The following is a 14,621-nucleotide window of genomic DNA, read 5'->3' as shown; positions in this document are numbered from 1 at the left end:
CAATCTCAATATAACACTGGGGGTCTCCAATCTCAATATAACACTGAGGGTCTCCAATCTCAATATAACACTGAGGGTCCCCAATCTGAATATAACACTGGGGGTCCCCAATCTCAATATAACACTGGGGGTCTCCAATCTCAATATAACACTGAGGGTCTCCAATCTCAATATAACACTGAGGGTCCCCAATCTCAATATAACACTGGGGGTCCCCAATCTCAATATAACACTGAGGGTTCCTATCTCAATATAACACTGGGGGTCCCAAATCTCAATATAACACTGGGGGTCTCCAATCTCAATATAACACTGGGGGTCCCCAATCTCAATATAACACTGAGGGTCCCCAATCTCAATATAACACTGGGGGTCCCCAATCTCAATATAACACTGGGGGTCTCCAATCTCAATATAACACTGGGGGTCCCCAATTCAATATAACACTGGGGGTCTCCAATCTCAATATAACACTGGGGGTCTCCAATCTCAATATAACACTGGGGGTCCCCAATCTCAATATAACACTGGGGGTCTCCAATCTCAATATAACACTGGGGGTCCCCAATCTCAATATAACACTGGGGGTCTCCAATCTCAATATAACACTGGGGGTCCCCAATCTCAATATAACACTGGGGGTCTCCAATCTCAATATAACACTGGGGGTCCCCAATCTCAATATAACACTGAGGGTCCCCAATCTCAATATAACACTGGGGGTCCCCAATCTCAATATAACACTGGGGGTCTCCAATCTCAATATAACACTGGGGGTCTCCAATCTCAATATAACACTGGGGGTCCCCAATCTCAATATAACACTGAGGGTGCCCAATCTCAATATAACACTGGGGGTCTCCAATCTCAATATAACACTGAGGGTCCCCAATCTCAATATAACACTGGGGGTCCCCAATCTCAATATAACACTGGGGGTCCCCAATCTCAATATAACACTGGGGGTCTCCAATCTCAATATAACACTGAGGGTCCCCAATCTCAATATAACACTGAGGGTCCCCAATCTCAATATAACACTGGGGGTCCCCAATCTCAATATAACACTGAGGGTCCCCAATCTCAATATAACACTGGGGGTCCCCAATCTCAATATAACACTGAGGGTCCCCAATCTCAATATAACACTGGGGGTCCCCAATCTCAATATAACACTGGGGGTCCCCAATCTCAATATAACACTGGGGGTCCCCAATCTCAATATAACACTGGGGGTCTCCAATCTCAATATAACACTGGGGGTGTCCAATCTGAATATAACACTGAGGGTCTCCAATCTCAATATAACACTGGGGGTCCCCAATCTCAATATAACACTGGGGGTCCCCAATCTCAATATAACACTGAGGGTTCCCAATCTCAATATAACACTGGGGGTCCCCAATCTCAATATAACACTGGGGGTCTCCAATCTCAATATAACACTGGGGGTGTCCAATCTGAATATAACACTGAGGGTCTCCAATCTCAATATAACACTGGGGGTCCCCAATCTCAATATAACACTGGGGGTCCCCAATCTCAATATAACACTGAGGGTTCCCAATCTCAATATAACACTGAGGGTCTCCAATCTCAATATAACACTGGGGGTCTCCAATCTCAATATAACACTGAGGGTCTCCAATCTCAATATAACACTGGGGGTCTCCAATCTCAATATAACACTGAGGGTCTCCAATCTCAATATAACACTGGGGGTCCCCAATCTCAATATAACACTGAGGGTCTCCAATCTCAATATAACACTGAGGGTCTCCAATCTCAATATAACACTGAGGGTCTCCAATCTCAATATAACACTGGGGGTCTCCAATTTCAATATAACACTGAGGGTCTCCAATCTCAATATAACACTGGGGGTCTCCAATCTCAATATAACACTGGGGGTCCCCAATCTCAATATAACACTGGGGGTCTCCAATCTCAATATAACACTGAGGGTCTCCAATCTCAATATAACACTGGGGGTCTCCAATCTCAATATAACACTGAGGGTCTCCAATCTCAATATAACACTGAGGGTCTCCAATCTCAATATAACACTGGGGGTCTCCAATCTCAATATAACACTGAGGGTCTCCAATCTCAATATAACACTGAGGGTCTCCAATCTCAATATAACACTGAGGGTCCCCTATCTCAATATAACACTGGGGGTCTCCAATCTCAATATAACACTGAGGGTCTCCAATCTCAATATAACACTGGGGGTCTCCAATCTCAATATAACACTGAGGGTCTCCAATCTCAATATAACACTGAGGGTCCCCAATCTGAATATAACACTGGGGGTCCCCAATCTCAATATAACACTGGGGGTCTCCAATCTCAATATAACACTGAGGGTCTCCAATCTCAATATAACACTGAGGGTCCCCAATCTCAATATAACACTGGGGGTCCCCAATCTCAATATAACACTGAGGGTTCCTATCTCAATATAACACTGGGGGTCCCAAATCTCAATATAACACTGGGGGTCTCCAATCTCAATATAACACTGGGGGTCCCCAATCTCAATATAACACTGAGGGTCCCCAATCTCAATATAACACTGGGGGTCCCCAATCTCAATATAACACTGGGGGTCTCCAATCTCAATATAACACTGGGGGTCCCCAATTCAATATAACACTGGGGGTCTCCAATCTCAATATAACACTGGGGGTCTCCAATCTCAATATAACACTGGGGGTCCCCAATCTCAATATAACACTGGGGGTCTCCAATCTCAATATAACACTGGGGGTCCCCAATCTCAATATAACACTGGGGGTCTCCAATCTCAATATAACACTGGGGGTCCCCAATCTCAATATAACACTGGGGGTCTCCAATCTCAATATAACACTGGGGGTCCCCAATCTCAATATAACACTGAGGGTCCCCAATCTCAATATAACACTGGGGGTCCCCAATCTCAATATAACACTGGGGGTCTCCAATCTCAATATAACACTGGGGGTCTCCAATCTCAATATAACACTGGGGGTCCCCAATCTCAATATAACACTGAGGGTGCCCAATCTCAATATAACACTGGGGGTCTCCAATCTCAATATAACACTGAGGGTCCCCAATCTCAATATAACACTGGGGGTCCCCAATCTCAATATAACACTGGGGGTCCCCAATCTCAATATAACACTGGGGGTCTCCAATCTCAATATAACACTGAGGGTCCCCAATCTCAATATAACACTGAGGGTCCCCAATCTCAATATAACACTGGGGGTCCCCAATCTCAATATAACACTGAGGGTCCCCAATCTCAATATAACACTGGGGGTCCCCAATCTCAATATAACACTGAGGGTCCCCAATCTCAATATAACACTGGGGGTCCCCAATCTCAATATAACACTGGGGGTCCCCAATCTCAATATAACACTGGGGGTCCCCAATCTCAATATAACACTGGGGGTCTCCAATCTCAATATAACACTGGGGGTGTCCAATCTGAATATAACACTGAGGGTCTCCAATCTCAATATAACACTGGGGGTCCCCAATCTCAATATAACACTGGGGGTCCCCAATCTCAATATAACACTGAGGGTTCCCAATCTCAATATAACACTGAGGGTCTCCAATCTCAATATAACACTGGGGGTCTCCAATCTCAATATAACACTCAGGGTCTCCAATCTCAATATAACACTGGGGGTCTCCAATCTCAATATAACACTGGGGGTCCCCAATCTCAATATAACACTGAGGGTCTCCAATCTCAATATAACACTGGGGGTCTCCAATTCAATATAACACTGAGGGTCTCCAATCTCAATATAACACTGGGGGTCCCCAATCTCAATATAACACTGAGGGTCTCCAATCTCAATATAACACTGAGGGTCTCCAATCTCAATATAACACTGAGGGTCTCCAATCTCAATATAACACTGGGGGTCTCCAATTTCAATATAACACTGAGGGTCTCCAATCTCAATATAACACTGGGGGTCTCCAATCTCAATATAACACTGGGGGTCCCCAATCTCAATATAACACTGGGGGTCTCCAATCTCAATATAACACTGAGGGTCTCCAATCTCAATATAACACTGGGGGTCTCCAATCTCAATATAACACTGAGGGTCTCCAATCTCAATATAACACTGAGGGTCTCCAATCTCAATATAACACTGGGGGTCTCCAATCTCAATATAACACTGAGGGTCTCCAATCTCAATATAACACTGAGGGTCTCCAATCTCAATATAACACTGAGGGTCCCCTATCTCAATATAACACTGGGGGTCTCCAATCTCAATATAACACTGAGGGTCTCCAATCTCAATATAACACTGGGGGTCTCCAATCTCAATATAACACTGAGGGTCTCCAATCTCAATATAACACTGAGGGTCCCCAATCTGAATATAACACTGGGGGTCCCCAATCTCAATATAACACTGAGGGTCCCCAATCTCAATATAACACTGAGGGTCTCCAATCTCAATATAACACTGAGGGTCTCCAATCTCAATATAACACTGGGGGTCTCCAATCTCAATATAACACTGGGGGTCTCCAATCTCAATATAACACTGGGGGTCCCCAATCTCAATATAACACTGGGGGTCTCCAATCTCAATATAACACTGGGGGTCCCCAATCTCAATATAACACTGGGGGTCTCCAATCTCAATATAACACTGGGGGTCCCCAATCTCAATATAACACTGGGGGTCTCCAATCTCAATATAACACTGGGGGTCCCCAATCTCAATATAACACTGAGGGTCCCCAATCTCAATATAACACTGGGGGTCCCCAATCTCAATATAACACTGGGGGTCTCCAATCTCAATATAACACTGGGGGTCCCCAATCTCAATATAACACTGGGGGTCCCCAATCTCAATATAACACTGAGGGTTCCCAATCTCAATATAACACTGAGGGTCTCCAATCTCAATATAACACTGGGGGTCTCCAATCTCAATATAACACTCAGGGTCTCCAATCTCAATATAACACTGGGGGTCTCCAATCTCAATATAACACTGGGGGTCCCCAATCTCAATATAACACTGAGGGTCTCCAATCTCAATATAACACTGGGGGTCTCCAATCTCAATATAACACTGAGGGTCTCCAATCTCAATATAACACTGGGGGTCCCCAATCTCAATATAACACTGAGGGTCTCCAATCTCAATATAACACTGAGGGTCTCCAATCTCAATATAACACTGAGGGTCTCCAATCTCAATATAACACTGGGGGTCTCCAATTTCAATATAACACTGAGGGTCTCCAATCTCAATATAACACTGGGGGTCTCCAATCTCAATATAACACTGGGGGTCCCCAATCTCAATATAACACTGGGGGTCTCCAATCTCAATATAACACTGAGGGTCTCCAATCTCAATATAACACTGGGGGTCTCCAATCTCAATATAACACTGAGGGTCTCCAATCTCAATATAACACTGAGGGTCTCCAATCTCAATATAACACTGGGGGTCTCCAATCTCAATATAACACTGAGGGTCTCCAATCTCAATATAACACTGAGGGTCTCCAATCTCAATATAACACTGAGGGTCCCCTATCTCAATATAACACTGGGGGTCTCCAATCTCAATATAACACTGAGGGTCTCCAATCTCAATATAACACTGGGGGTCTCCAATCTCAATATAACACTGAGGGTCTCCAATCTCAATATAACACTGAGGGTCCCCAATCTGAATATAACACTGGGGGTCCCCAATCTCAATATAACACTGAGGGTCCCCAATCTCAATATAACACTGAGGGTCTCCAATCTCAATATAACACTGAGGGTCTCCAATCTCAATATAACACTGGGGGTCTCCAATCTCAATATAACACTGGGGGTCTCCAATCTCAATATAACACTGGGGGTCCCCAATCTCAATATAACACTGGGGGTCTCCAATCTCAATATAACACTGGGGGTCCCCAATCTCAATATAACACTGGGGGTCTCCAATCTCAATATAACACTGGGGGTCCCCAATCTCAATATAACACTGGGGGTCTCCAATCTCAATATAACACTGGGGGTCCCCAATCTCAATATAACACTGAGGGTCCCCAATCTCAATATAACACTGGGGGTCCCCAATCTCAATATAACACTGGGGGTCTCCAATCTCAATATAACACTGGGGGTCTCCAATCTCAATATAACACTGGGGGTCCCCAATCTCAATATAACACTGAGGGTGCCCAATCTCAATATAACACTGGGGGTCTCCAATCTCAATATAACACTGAGGGTCCCCAATCTCAATATAACACTGGGGGTCCCCAATCTCAATATAACACTGGGGGTCCCCAATCTCAATATAACACTGGGGGTCTCCAATCTCAATATAACACTGAGGGTCCCCAATCTCAATATAACACTGAGGGTCCCCAATCTCAATATAACACTGGGGGTCCCCAATCTCAATATAACACTGAGGGTCCCCAATCTCAATATAACACTGGGGGTCCCCAATCTCAATATAACACTGGGGGTCCCCAATCTCAATATAACACTGGGGGTCCCCAATCTCAATATAACACTGGGGGTCCCCAATCTCAATATAACACTGGGGGTCTCCAATCTCAATATAACACTGGGGGTGTCCAATCTGAATATAACACTGAGGGTCTCCAATCTCAATATAACACTGGGGGTCCCCAATCTCAATATAACACTGGGGGTCCCCAATCTCAATATAACACTGAGGGTTCCCAATCTCAATATAACACTGAGGGTCTCCAATCTCAATATAACACTGGGGGTCTCCAATCTCAATATAACACTCAGGGTCTCCAATCTCAATATAACACTGGGGGTCTCCAATCTCAATATAACACTGGGGGTCCCCAATCTCAATATAACACTGAGGGTCTCCAATCTCAATATAACACTGGGGGTCTCCAATCTCAATATAACACTGAGGGTCTCCAATCTCAATATAACACTGGGGGTCCCCAATCTCAATATAACACTGAGGGTCTCCAATCTCAATATAACACTGAGGGTCTCCAATCTCAATATAACACTGAGGGTCTCCAATCTCAATATAACACTGGGGGTCTCCAATTTCAATATAACACTGAGGGTCTCCAATCTCAATATAACACTGGGGGTCTCCAATCTCAATATAACACTGGGGGTCCCCAATCTCAATATAACACTGGGGGTCTCCAATCTCAATATAACACTGAGGGTCTCCAATCTCAATATAACACTGGGGGTCTCCAATCTCAATATAACACTGAGGGTCTCCAATCTCAATATAACACTGAGGGTCTCCAATCTCAATATAACACTGGGGGTCTCCAATCTCAATATAACACTGAGGGTCTCCAATCTCAATATAACACTGAGGGTCTCCAATCTCAATATAACACTGAGGGTCCCCTATCTCAATATAACACTGAGGGTCTCCAATCTCAATATAACACTGAGGGTCTCCAATCTCAATATAACACTGAGGGTCTCCAATCTCAATATAACACTGGGGGTCCCCAATCTCAATATAACACTGAGTGTCTCCAATCTCAATATAACACTGGGAGTCCCCAATCTCAATATAACACTGGGGGTCTCCAATCTCAATATAACACTGGGGGTCCCCAATCTCAATATAACACTGAGGGTCTCCAATCTCAATATAACACTGGGGGTCTCCAATCTCAATATAACACTGAGGGTCTCCAATCTCAATGTAACACTGAGGGTCCCCAATCTCAATATAACACTGGGGGTCCCCAATCTCAATATAACACTGAGGGTCCCCAATCTCAATATAACACTGGGGGTCCCCAATCTCAATATAACACTGGGGGTCTCCAATCTCAATATAACACTGGGGGTCCCCAATCTCAATATAACACTGAGGGTCCCCAATCTCAATATAACACTGGGGGTCCCCAATCTCAATATAACACTGGGGGTCTCCAATCTCAATATAACACTAGGGGTCCCCAATTCAATATAACACTGGGGGTCTCCAATCTCAATATAACACTGGGGGTCTCCAATCTCAATATAACACTGAGGGCCTCCAATCTCAATATAACACTGAGGGTCCCCAATCTGAATATAACACTGGGGGTCCCCAATCTCAATATAACACTGAGGGTCCCCAATCTCAATATAACACTGGGGGTCCCCAATCTCAATATAACACTGGGGGTCCCCAATCTCAATATAACACTGGGGGTCCCCAATCTCAATATAACACTGGGGGTCTCCAATCTCAATATAACACTGGGGGTGTCCAATCTGAATATAACACTGAGGGTCTCCAATCTCAATATAACACTGGGGGTCCCCAATCTCAATATAACACTGGGGGTCCCCAATCTCAATATAACACTGAGGGTCCCCAATCTCAATATAACACTGAGGGTCTCCAATCTCAATATAACACTGGGGGTCTCCAATCTCAATATAACACTGAGGGTCTCCAATCTCAATATAACACTGGGGGTCTCCAATCTCAATATAACACTGGGGGTCCCCAATCTCAATATAACACAGGGTCTCCAATCTCAATATAACACTGGGGGTCTCCAATCTCAATATAACACTGAGGGTCTCCAATCTCAATATAACACTGGGGGTCCCCAATCTCAATATAACACTGAGGGTCTCCAATCTCAATATAACACTGAGGGTCTCCAATCTCAATATAACACTGAGGGTCTCCAATCTCAATATAACACTGGGGGTCTCCAATCTCAATATAACACTCAGGGTCTCCAATCTCAATATAACACTGGGAGTCCCCAATCTCAATATAACACTGGGGGTCTCCAATCTCAATATAACACTGGGGGTCCCCAATCTCAATATAACACTGAGGGTCTCCAATCTCAATATAACACTGGGGGTCTCCAATCTCAATATAACACTGAGGGTCTCCAATCTCAATGTAACACTGAGGGTCCCCAATCTCAATATAACACTGGGGGTCCCCAATCTCAATATAACACTGAGGGTCCCCAATCTCAATATAACACTGGGGGTCCCCAATCTCAATATAACACTGGGGGTCTCCAATCTCAATATAACACTGGGGGTCCCCAATCTCAATATAACACTGAGGGTCCCCAATCTCAATATAACACTGGGGGTCCCCAATCTCAATATAACACTGGGGGTCTCCAATCTCAATATAACACTAGGGGTCCCCAATTCAATATAACACTGGGGGTCTCCAATCTCAATATAACACTGGGGGTCTCCAATCTCAATATAACACTGAGGGCCTCCAATCTCAATATAACACTGAGGGTCCCCAATCTGAATATAACACTGGGGGTCCCCAATCTCAATATAACACTGAGGGTCCCCAATCTCAATATAACACTGGGGGTCCCCAATCTCAATATAACACTGGGGGTCCCCAATCTCAATATAACACTGGGGGTCCCCAATCTCAATATAACACTGGGGGTCTCCAATCTCAATATAACACTGGGGGTGTCCAATCTGAATATAACACTGAGGGTCTCCAATCTCAATATAACACTGGGGGTCCCCAATCTCAATATAACACTGGGGGTCCCCAATCTCAATATAACACTGAGGGTCCCCAATCTCAATATAACACTGAGGGTCTCCAATCTCAATATAACACTGGGGGTCTCCAATCTCAATATAACACTGAGGGTCTCCAATCTCAATATAACACTGGGGGTCTCCAATCTCAATATAACACTGGGGGTCCCCAATCTCAATATAACACAGGGTCTCCAATCTCAATATAACACTGGGGGTCTCCAATCTCAATATAACACTGAGGGTCTCCAATCTCAATATAACACTGGGGGTCCCCAATCTCAATATAACACTGAGGGTCTCCAATCTCAATATAACACTGAGGGTCTCCAATCTCAATATAACACTGAGGGTCTCCAATCTCAATATAACACTGGGGGTCTCCAATCTCAATATAACACTCAGGGTCTCCAATCTCAATATAACACTGGGGGTCTCCAATCTCAATATAACACTGGGGGTCCCCAATCTCAATATAACACTGGGGGTCTCCAATCTCAATATAACACTGAGGGTCTCCAATCTCAATATAACACTGGGGGTCTCCAATCTCAATATAACACTGAGGGTCTCCAATCTCAATATAACACTGGGGGTCTCCAATCTCAATATAACACTGGGGGTCCCCAATCTCAATATAACACAGGGTCTCCAATCTCAATATAACACTGGGGGTCCCCAATCTCAATATAACACTTGGGGTCCCCAATCTCAATATAACACTGGGGGTCCCCAATCTCAATATAACACTGGGGGTCCCCAATCTCAATATAACACTGGGGGTCTCCAATCTCAATATAACACTGGGGGTGTCCAATCTGAATATAACACTGAGGGTCTCCAATCTCAATATAACACTGGGGGTCCCCAATCTCAATATAACACTGGGGGTCCCCAGTCTCAATATAACACTGAGGGTCTCCAATCTCAATATAACACTGGGGGTCTCCAATCTCAATATAACACTGGGGGTCCCCAATCTCAATATAACACTGAGGGTCTCCAATCTCAATATAACACTGGGGGTCTCCAATCTCAATATAACACTGAGGGTCTCCAATCTCAATATAACACTGGGGGTCCCCAATCTCAATATAACACTGAGGGTCTCCAATCTCAATATAACACTGAGGGTCTCCAATCTCAATATAACACTGAGGGTCTCCAATCTCAATATAACACTGGGGGTCTCCAATTTCAATATAACACTGAGGGTCTCCAATCTCAATATAACACTGGGGGTCTCCAATCTCAATATAACACTGGGGGTCCCCAATCTCAATATAACACTGGGGGTCTCCAATCTCAATATAACACTGAGGGTCTCCAATCTCAATATAACACTGGGGGTCTCCAATCTCAATATAACACTGAGGGTCTCCAATCTCAATATAACACTGAGGGTCTCCAATCTCAATATAACACTGGGGGTCTCCAATCTCAATATAACACTGAGGGTCTCCAATCTCAATATAACACTGAGGGTCTCCAATCTCAATATAACACTGAGGGTCCCCTATCTCAATATAACACTGAGGGTCCCCAATCTGAATATAACACTGGGGGTCCCCAATCTCAATATAACACTGAGGGTCCCCAATCTCAATATAACACTGGGGGTCCCCAATCTCAATATAACACTGGGGGTCCCCAATCTCAATATAACACTGGGGGTCCCCAATCTCAATATAACACTGGGGGTCTCCAATCTCAATATAACACTGGGGGTGTCCAATCTGAATATAACACTGAGGGTCTCCAATCTCAATATAACACTGGGGGTCCCCAATCTCAATATAACACTGGGGGTCCCCAATCTCAATATAACACTGAGGGTCCCCAATCTCAATATAACACTGAGGGTCTCCAATCTCAATATAACACTGGGGGTCTCCAATCTCAATATAACACTGAGGGTCTCCAATCTCAATATAACACTGGGGGTCTCCAATCTCAATATAACACTGGGGGTCCCCAATCTCAATATAACACAGGGTCTCCAATCTCAATATAACACTGGGGGTCTCCAATCTCAATATAACACTGAGGGTCTCCAATCTCAATATAACACTGGGGGTCCCCAATCTCAATATAACACTGAGGGTCTCCAATCTCAATATAACACTGAGGGTCTCCAATCTCAATATAACACTGAGGGTCTCCAATCTCAATATAACACTGGGGGTCTCCAATCTCAATATAACACTGAGGGTCTCCAATCTCAATATAACACTGGGGGTCTCCAATCTCAATATAACACTGGGGGTCCCCAATCTCAATATAACACTGGGGGTCTCCAATCTCAATATAACACTGAGGGTCTCCAATCTCAATATAACACTGGGGGTCTCCAATCTCAATATAACACTGAGGGTCTCCAATCTCAATATAACAATACAATACAAATCGCTTTATTGGCATGATAAGGTACATCTTATGTTGCCAAAGCATCAAAATACATTTATGGTTGAACACATAAACGCGGTTCCATTCATACAGTGTATAAACAGGTATATCCCTGAGTTTATAAATATATTTTCGCCTTGTTTATATATACTCTTGTCTTAGTTTACTGGTTGTCCCTCTGTTCATGGCAAGCTGTAACATAGTGTGCCGCCAGTGTTACACAGCTTCTCTCCTACCCCAGTAGGAATGGGAGTTTTTGGTTGTCAGTCAGATTTCTGAATTCAGGGCATATTTGTGAGAATTTTTGATAGAAATTCTCTCTGATGCCCTGATATTTTCCACAGGCTGTGAGGAAGTGCATCTCTGTCTCAACTACTCCCTGACTGCAGTGAGAGCATATCCTGTCTTCTCTTGGCAGCCTGGTCTGCCTGTGTCTGCCTTTTTCGATCGCTAGGCTATGTTCGCTAAGTCTGTACCTTGTCAAGGTTCTTCTCAGTTTGTTATCCTTTACCATGGTCAGGTAATCAGCTATGTTGTATTGTCTGTTTCGGGCCAAGTAGCAATTGAGTTTGCTTTGGGTTTTTGTTGTTTCTGCCCAATATGACAGATATTTTTCCTTTTGCTTAGCGACGATTGTGTTGGGTCGAATTCTTTGTGTTACCCTGTCACTGTCCTGGGGCTGGTTATTGTTAGTATTGTTATTAGTTACTTTATTGAGTCCCAGGACTAGTTGACTGAGGGTATTCTTCTTTATGGTCAGCTCTTGGCATTTCAGGGCGTCGTAGTGATAGCATTGGGGGTTGCTCATTTGTAGGTGATTCCAAAATTTGGTGGCTCTTTTTTGGATAGTGATTATTAATGGGTATTGGCCTAGTTCCGCCCTGCATGCGTTGTTTACTGTTTTCCTTTGAGTCCGGAGGATACTTTTACAGAATTCCGCATGTAGGATCTCAATTGGGTGTTTGTCCCATTTTGCAAAATCTTGTTGTGTTAGTGGTCCCCAGACCTCACTGCCATAGAGTGCAATTGGTTCAATTACTGATTTGAAAATTTTGAGCCAAATGCTAATTGGGATTTCTATTTGGATTGATTTTTTGATGGCATAGAAAGCCCTTCTTGCTTTCTCTTTCAGTTCATTCACAGCCAGTTTGAAGTTTCCCGTAGAACTGATTTTTAAGCCCAAGTATGTGTAGTGAGTGGTTTGTTCAATTTTGGTTGTTCCTACTGTGAAATTTATTGTGGGTCCATGTTGTTTGGATCTTTGCTGGAACACAAGGACTTTGGTTTTTTGGGGATTTATTGTCAGGGCCCAAGTCTGGCAGTACGACTCCAGCAGGTCCAGGTTCTGCTGTAGACCCTCCTTAGTTGGTGACAGCAGAACCAGGTCGTCGGCATAGAGGAGGAATTTAACCTTGGATTCATATAGGGTGAGGCCGGGTGCTGTAGATTGTTCAAGTAGTTTTGCCAATCCATTAATGTAAATATTAAAGAGTGTCGGTGAGATTGGCGAGCCCTGCGTCACCCCCCGCCCCTGTGGGAAGTATTTTGTTTGTTTGTCTCCAATTTTAACTGCACATTTATTGTTTGTATACATTGATTTAATTACATCATATGTTTTACCTCCTACCCCGCTTTCGATAAGTTTCAGGAATAAACCGTCATGCCAGATGGAGTCGAAAGCCTTCTGGAAATCTACAAAGCATGCGTAGATTTTGCTTTTGTGATGGTCTCCAATCTCAATATAACACTGAGGGTCTCCAATCTCAATATAACACTGGGGGTCTCCAATCTCAATATAACACTGAGGGTCTCCAATCTCAATATAACACTGAGGGTCTCCAATCTCAATATAACACTGGGGGTCTCCAATCTCAATATAACACTGAGGGTCTCCAATCTCAATATAACACTGGGGGTCCCCAATCTCAATATAACACTGAGGGTCTCCAATCTCAATATAACACTGGGGGTCCCCAATCTCAATATAACACTGGGGGTCTCCAATCTCAATATAACACTGGGGGTCTCCAATCTCAATATAACACTGGGGGTCTCCAATCTCAATATAACACTGGGGGTCTCCAATCTCAATATAACACTGGGGGTCCCCGACTCTCTCCCGGGGATCTGGGCCCTCCGATGCCGGCCAGCTGCAGAAGCCTCGGGCGCTCCCTGCCTCCCCCCAGCCCCAGCCCCGGATCCCGGGCCGTCTCTCACCTCACCGCCGCCGCCGCGAACCGTCCGCTCGGCGGCCTGTCCCCATGGCAACCACAGGCGCCGCGCGCGGCCGCCCCTGGCAACGGACGGCAGCTCGCGGGCCGCAGCGCCCAGCATGCAGGGGCGGGGCGGGGCTAGCGTTGCCGGATTTCAAAATAAAACAGAGCAATAGTGTGTGTGTGTTCCCAGTGCAGGGACAGTGTGTGTGTGTGTGTTCCCAGTGCAGGGACAGTGTGTGTGTGTTCCCAGTGCAGGGACACAGTGTGTGTGTTTTCCCAGTGCACGGACACAGTGTGTGTGTGTTCCCAGTGCAGGGACACAGTGTGTGTGTGTGTTCCCAGTGCAGGGACAGTGTGTGTGTGTGTTCCCAGTGCAGGGACACAGTGTGTGTGTTTTCCCAGTGCAGGGACACTGTGTGTGTGTGTTCCCA

The 14,621-nt window shown here is 44.7% G+C and overlaps 1 protein-coding gene across 3 annotated transcripts in view; it reads right to left on the bottom strand.

The window, feature by feature from the left end:
* The window catches only part of cfap65 (cilia and flagella associated protein 65), a 217,141-nt gene extending 202,863 nt beyond the window's left edge, over window positions 1–14,278 (bottom strand). For all 3 annotated transcript variants that reach the window (XM_085986795.1, XM_085986797.1, XM_085986796.1), the window contains exon 1: window positions 14,192–14,278. The gene's annotated coding sequence lies outside the window, so the exon portion shown is untranslated. The remainder of the gene's footprint in view (window positions 1–14,191) is intronic.
* Window positions 14,279–14,621: the final 343 nt, after the last annotated feature.

Source organism: Somniosus microcephalus, chromosome 4, assembly GCF_052327205.1.
Source record: "Somniosus microcephalus isolate GS21.2 chromosome 4, FLI_Smic_1.0, whole genome shotgun sequence".
In the NCBI taxonomy this organism is placed as follows: Eukaryota; Metazoa; Chordata; class Chondrichthyes; order Squaliformes; family Somniosidae; genus Somniosus; species Somniosus microcephalus.
The sequence above is the reverse complement of the archived record's forward strand: the minus strand, read 5'-3'. Positions and strand labels throughout refer to the sequence as shown.